Source organism: Carya illinoinensis, chromosome 2 (genome assembly GCF_018687715.1).
Source record: "Carya illinoinensis cultivar Pawnee chromosome 2, C.illinoinensisPawnee_v1, whole genome shotgun sequence".
NCBI classification, from domain to species: domain Eukaryota; kingdom Viridiplantae; phylum Streptophyta; class Magnoliopsida; order Fagales; family Juglandaceae; genus Carya; species Carya illinoinensis.
In genome coordinates, this window is record NC_056753.1 from 4,551,659 (window position 1) to 4,558,550 (window position 6,892).

The 6,892-nt window shown below is 33.9% G+C and overlaps 1 long non-coding RNA gene across 2 annotated transcripts; it reads right to left on the bottom strand.

The window, feature by feature from the left end:
• Window positions 1-466: 466 nt before the first annotated feature.
• Window positions 467-5,137, bottom strand: LOC122298021. Of its 2 annotated transcripts, none has more exons than XR_006239090.1 (4): window positions 4,644-5,137; window positions 3,446-3,623; window positions 1,038-2,724; window positions 467-939 (listed from the first exon to the last, which is right to left on the bottom strand). It is a non-coding gene; the product is annotated as an uncharacterized LOC122298021 (long non-coding RNA). The 2 variants fall into 2 exon arrangements; XR_006239084.1 differs by having other exon boundaries at window positions 541-939; window positions 2,559-2,724; window positions 4,644-5,130.
• Between the last annotated feature and the right edge of the window lie 1,755 nt (window positions 5,138-6,892).

Sequence of the window (6,892 nt, forward strand, 5' to 3'; positions counted from 1 at the left end):
CAGTGACGTACAACCTTCACTGCTAAATTAACAAAAAATGATAAAAAAAAAATGTATTCATTACAATACAACATAAAGGTTTTGGCATTAAAGTTGTAATAATTTAAAACACAGAAAATTACTTTATTTTGGGCAAATCTCTATGCATACTATGCAAACAGTTATCAATTCATATTCAATTATGTTTTTACTTATTACTTTAAAAATATAATCATGGGAAGTTCTATTTTGTTGGTGATTTTGTGCCTGGATACATGAAAGATCTGCAAAACCTAGTTACAACTGAGGGAGATACTATTTTGAAAAGTAAAGAAGAGTTTTGGTGCCTGGAAAATAAATAAGCAAATTGATTATTTCAACCTGAGGAATGACTGAATTAAGATGAGACAAAACAAATATCGAGAATATGTTAACACGGAATGAAATTTGCACAATTATTTTTCTAGACCAAATTGCAATAGAAGGATAACTCAACATGTAAAGTCCCGCATAAATCACCCCATCCCACCTGAAAGCAGGTTTTGATCCCAAGATGTTTGATACGATACCAAGATAGTTTACCAGCCTTCTTATTGTCCATAACATTCAGCCAAAATATTTCAGGGAAATTCCTATATTGAGAACAAATAGCCAGGACTCAACAAGATGGCCACCCAATTTCTCGTGACTTATTTAAGTTATTACGAGAGAATGGTCTGTTAATTTTCTTCCAGACATTCTAGTTTTAAGACAAGTCCAGTTGAACTAAGATGCTCATAAAAGTTCGAACAGCATAATCCATATATTCCCATTGTTCATGTCTGCCATGCATCAAAGAATTGGACTTGCATTATCGAAGCCCATAAGCCTGCCAGTTTTGGGGCCATTGCAACTCCCATGGTTGTCAAAGTCAACTTCTTAAGGTTCTTCATCCACGAGGTGCATTGATTCCATACAAGCCTTTACCCATGCAAAGCCAGCATTTCAAGTTACATCAGTACATAAAAGTTCAATCAATAAAAGGAAACTTAGAGAAACAAGATTAAGTTGTCACGTACAACCGACTTGCGGAACTGCCATATAACCGGATGATGTGGTAAGTTGTCACGTCATCATTTGACCAAAAATAATGAAATGAAAACGGAGAAAAGAAGAAAGCGGGCTAAACCCAACAGCACTTCACCCAGTGACTGAAAATAGAGTGAAAGAAACAAAAGAGACCTAGTAAAACGTATAAGGAAGAAAGAAGAACGAAGAAACTGAGAAGTCTCTATTTTTGTGGCCAAACCCATTTCTATAGAGCATTTCAAGTGTAAAAATGCCCAAATCTATTTTTACAGAGCATTTTGAGTGACTGAAAAATACCCAAATTAGTGCTTTTGAGTGACTGAAAAAGGCACAAACTAGTGCTTTCGAGTGACTGAAAAATTGGAAATAACAGGAAAATGGCACAGAAACATGTTCCAAAAAATAAAAAACAAAAAAAATGTTCAAGAATGAGAAAGCAAAAGAAATTTACCAAAAGAAATGACAAACTGAGAAGAAATTACCCCCCAGCTAAGATTGAACCAAAAATGCTGGGGGTCTAGGCGTATACCCATTTAATGGAGGACTTATTTCTTGTTAGGAGCTTGAGGGGGGAAATAAAAATAGAGCTGTATTTGGAAGATTAATTGGTTGGATCTGTTGTTTATAATCTCTTTTGAGATTCTTCTGCATCTTTGCATCAGTTTTAGGTGAGTCCAATGCCTCTTTCTATTGTCTTTGGCAGTTCTAGTTTTTTTTTGTTTTTTATAATGGAGTTTCTTCATCTCCTGGTTATTAATCTTGATCAAGGTAATTGGCGTTCTTCGTTGGGAAGACGAAAGGAGCAGTTGAGAGAGGAAAAATATGATGGAACACTGTATATGAAACGCACAGTTTTATTTTCCCAAGTGGACACGGTTACTTGGGGGTTTCTCCAGCCGGTTGCAAGAAGAATTTTTCTATAAATAATCCTTATAACTCTCAAAATATCTAAATTAACCCTTAAAAAAATCTATTAAGTTTCTGCTAAAATTCAAAATGTAGCCCAGTTTTTGTAAAATGCTTTAATTTTTTTGAAAACCTATAAGTTTGGCCCTTAAAATTTTAAAAATCCAAAAAATATCTTTTTATTTATAGAAAGAACCCATGGCATGTAGCATTTTCCTATTCACTCCAGTCTCCTTTAAATTTCTAATTTTCTCTTCCACTTTCTTTTTTCTATGTGGCTTTTCTCTATTTTCTCTTGAATTTCGTTCAACATTTTGTTCTTTCTTTTATTAGTGTTCTCTCCTCCACATCCACAACTTGAAAAGAAAACACTAAATATACTAAGTTTTTAATTATCAGTAATTTTTTATCTTTCATTACATAGACATGTATCATATATCCTTAAGTTAATAAAAACTTATTGAAAATATTGCTTATATCTTAAAAACTTTTTATTATCATATTTTGGTCCCACAAAGATGAGTTTCTGGACCTGCGACTGGTCTTATACAAGAAAGTCAAAGAGCTAATTAGCACAACAAAAAACAACATTAAGGGCAACTTACAGCCAATTTTAAGGATCCATCTCCCATTCAAAATGGCCATGAGAACTTTAAGGGTCCTGGTACATGCATCCTGTGCATCTGTGGTCGCAATCACGTGTGTGACATTTGATTTCCAAAACTTGGTGACAGTTGCACCACACATGCTTGCAAACTTGAGCACAAGAACCTGAAACGAAATTATTTAGAAAGAAGAGGTGAAAAAGCTAATCACTTGATTACTCCCAAACTAAATAATCTGAAAAGCATGTGCTAAAATCAAGTAAAGAATTTGCTTTTCCATAAATCTTCAGAGTCAGGTGCTTCAGTTAACGATTCCTATTTTTTTTTCCTCTTGTGTGCTTATCTGAAGAGCTCAAAGAAATCAAGTGACAAAAATCATCTTATAAATGTAATGATATTTTGGCAAAATGCCTTCAGCAAATACGGATTAATCAACAATAAGGTCCTTGCAAGCAAGGAGATCCTTGCAACACAAAATCTAGGAATTTTGAAGTATCGTAGAAAAAGAAAATTATTTCAATTTCCACCAAAGCATGGCAATGACTCAAGCGAGTGATTAAAAGGACAAAAACCTATTCAAACTAACATTTTCTTCAGTAGATAGAGCAGATCCACATATAACCCATTCTTTGGCTCCATCCCTAGGAGCTACCCAAAGTATAGGCTGTGGAGGGGCTCTACATGCAGAACAGCAGAAAATTAGATGATACTTTCAACATAGCTATACACTATTTATAACTTTGAAAGATTGAAAACTGATTCAGTTAGTTACAAAAGCATTAAAACCCATTAATAGTTAAAGCTTAACACATTATATTGAAAGATCAATTCCATAGGCAATAAATTATATAATCATGATACTGAATGGAAAGGCATATTGCACCAACATGATCCCAGAGACAATCTGACATTTCCACTGCACAGGGAACACGATAGCTTTTCCGATAGGATTTCGCATAGCAGCCCAGGGCTGCTCCCTTTCTGTCCACATTTGCTACACTTGATCTTTGAAACTCTAGCCACTTCTGCCTTCAGATTCTTAACAGTTTCATTAACAAAATACACCTGCGGTGCCCCGCATTTTGAAAATTATTATCAATTTGTCGAATAGCAAACGCATGACAAGAAAAGGCTAAAAAAGAATCAATGTATGTTATTGAAAATAAGAGTTTGAACTAAAAGTCCAAAGAAATGGACTTCATGAATTCTATCATTAATAGGATTTAAATTAAGCATCAATTTAACCTAAAAGAAAAAAGCAAGATATGTGAAGTAATTCCGCGTCCCATTGCTATTAAGAAGAAATAGAGTAACATATGGGTTAAAAAAACATACGAATCATCTTTGTTGAGCTAATATCTACTGTCACCAAACTTCACGCTCAATAATTCTAGCAAATGTAAGAAACTAAACACCTTGGGGCATAACTAACAGACCCAGGCCACTCAGCAAGTTTGACAATGTAACACCAATTACCCCCAATACCCAGACGCTTCTAGTCTTTTAGTCAGACACATAAATTCTTTTAAAAACGGTAAGTTTCATTCAAAGGGCAAAAGATACAATCCAAGTACATGAAGCATACAACAGGGAACACCCAACCATTGAGACGAAGAAAAATAACACAATTCCATAAGAAACCAAATTAACAACGATGAACTTTCAACAATTACTTTCCATAAGCAACCGAATTTTTGTTTTTTATAGGTTTTTCCATAAGCAACCAAATTAGTGACACCAATGGATTTTTTTTGGTCGTTTAGCGGCTAATCTTCCCACCATAGTAAAAACAAGAGCACATAATAACTCTCATCCAAACTATATTACTTCTCACCATGGATAAAAGGCTAAACCACAAGCTGTTCAGATACAATGACAATAAACTGTTAAATCCAATCCTCAAACTAAAAACCCACTCTATCTATCAAACTCGCATATCACAACTTCAGCAATGAATGCACAAATCTAGCTCACCAAAAAGTAATATAACTATTAATTAGTAACTCGATGAAATAATTGAACATAAAGAAACTATAAGAATAAAAAAAATTAGTATTTTTGAAAACGGGAATTGGAAAAGCAAACCTTCCTGAACTTCTTCCCCGGCTGCCCGTTCACCAAAAACCTGCGAGAATTTCCACTCCAGCTGCTGGGGCACCCATCACTTTCTGACCTTTTTTTTTCTCGGCAGCTAAACAGAATTAATTACTCAAAAAGGAAAAAGAGACCGAACCGAATCTAACCTTCATGTTGGAGAGAAGCACGGGGACTCGAGGAACGATGTCGGGCTAAAGCCCGGTGGGACCGCATTCCTCTAATCGATGGCCAAAACCAAAAATCCAAAACCCTAGCCTCCTGTTGATTCAATACCTAAGAAGAGCATACCCACACAACACCGCGAAGAGCAACGAACAAAATGAACCAAGATAATGGAAATTTTTCTTCGGCACCTCACCATCAAGATTCGTCTGAATGAATGGCCAAAACCGAGAGAGAGGTAAAGAGAGATCTGATAAGGTGGATAAATCCGATGATAGTATAAAATTGGAATAAAAGTAGGCGTAAAATTGGAAACGAAAATCTTGTTCATCTAACGTTCCCATTTATATATGCTAATGATCAATTAAGGGGCCGTTTAAATTAATATTTTGTTTCGTCACATTTCATTTTAACTCATTTTATTTTATCTTATTATTATAATTTTTTTAAATTTTCATATAAAATATAATAAATAATTTAATTTTTTTAAATCTCAAAATAATAATAATATTAAAAATAATATTCTAAATATATTTGATTTAATTTTTAATTTTTATCTAAAACTATTTCATCTTATTTTACTATTCAAATAAATTCTAATTAATTAATTATATATATATATATATTGTTGTGAATCAATAAAAAAAAGAGAGAATGAGAGAGAGATCAAGAAAGAGGTTCTCATTATCTTGTAATCTGAACTTAGAAATACCCATATATATAAGAGTACAAAAGTCTTAATTGACGACTACGATTTGGTCAATTACGACGGCTAAATGTGGTCATACAATATAAGTTGGTTTATAACACTTCCCCTTTAGATGATCATATTTAAAAAATATGCCTCGTTAAAACCTTGTCAAGGAAAAACCCTGTGGGAAAAAATCAATGGCGAAAGAAAAAAAGTACAGTATTCATGTGTACCGCCAAGTGCTTTAAGATTGCCTTATTAAAACCTTAAAAAGAAAAACCCAGTGGGATAAAATCTTAGCGAAACAAAAAGAGTACAATCAGCACAAATCTTCAAGACATTATGATGAGTCCCAAGGTGGGGCCAAGTCGTAAAGATCATTTGCAAATTTTAGAATGGGCAATTACAAGATTAAGAGCTAGGAAGATGAAGAAAGCTATGCAAAGATGGGTGAAATCCATTTGAGATGTGTTTAGCAAGAGCCCAACATTCAAGATGGGCTTGAAAAGAGGAGATCTAGTTTTCATCCACGTGATACACTACAAAAGACATGACTTGGACTTATTGTTATTGAAGGCTTTGGACTTATTTTTTTTATTAAAAAAGCTTATTTTATTAGTTTAGAATAAGTGGACTTGAGGATGTCAGTCCACACATATGTCTTATTTCTAATGAATTAGGGTTTTTGGGAAGGCCTTATATTTTGGTCAAGGGCATATTTGAAAAGTTATTATTTAAAGTAAACTAGGATTTTAGAAGTACTGTAGCCCGGACACTGTTCACGCTACAGTACCGCGGCTCACTTAAGGTTTTGGAGATTGTTATTTAAACCACGTGTAGCCTCATTTGAGAGGGTAAGACATTATTGAAATTGATGAATTTATTCATTGTGAGTTGAGTTTATTTCCTCTTGTTCTTGATTGAACGTTTGAACTTATCAAAGGTAAATCACAACCTTTGTGGCGTTCCTCCTTGTAATCCGGGTTCTTGAGACGGGTTCTTCAATGGGTCTAGATTTTAATATAATCTAGGTTATTGAAACGGGATCTCAACGGGTCTAGATTTTTTATTTATAGACTTGATTTTGGCTTTCTTGGTTGGTTTTCCAATATTTTTATTGGGTCTCAAAGAGAGTCGATTGGGATTCACATCATTTAGTATTCAGAACAAGGTTTTCAATCAGGTCTGATTTTATCTTTTTATTTATTGTATCGTTAATCTAGCGCTTCAATGTTCTAGGATTGCCAAAAAAAAAAACACAAAAATTCATTTTTCTTAGGGCTGCCAAAATTTGCACCATCTAGGGTTTGAAATTTCTAAGATTTCATTGATTCCCTTCTATTTCCTTGTCAATTTGTATGTGTTGAATTCAATTGTTTGATTA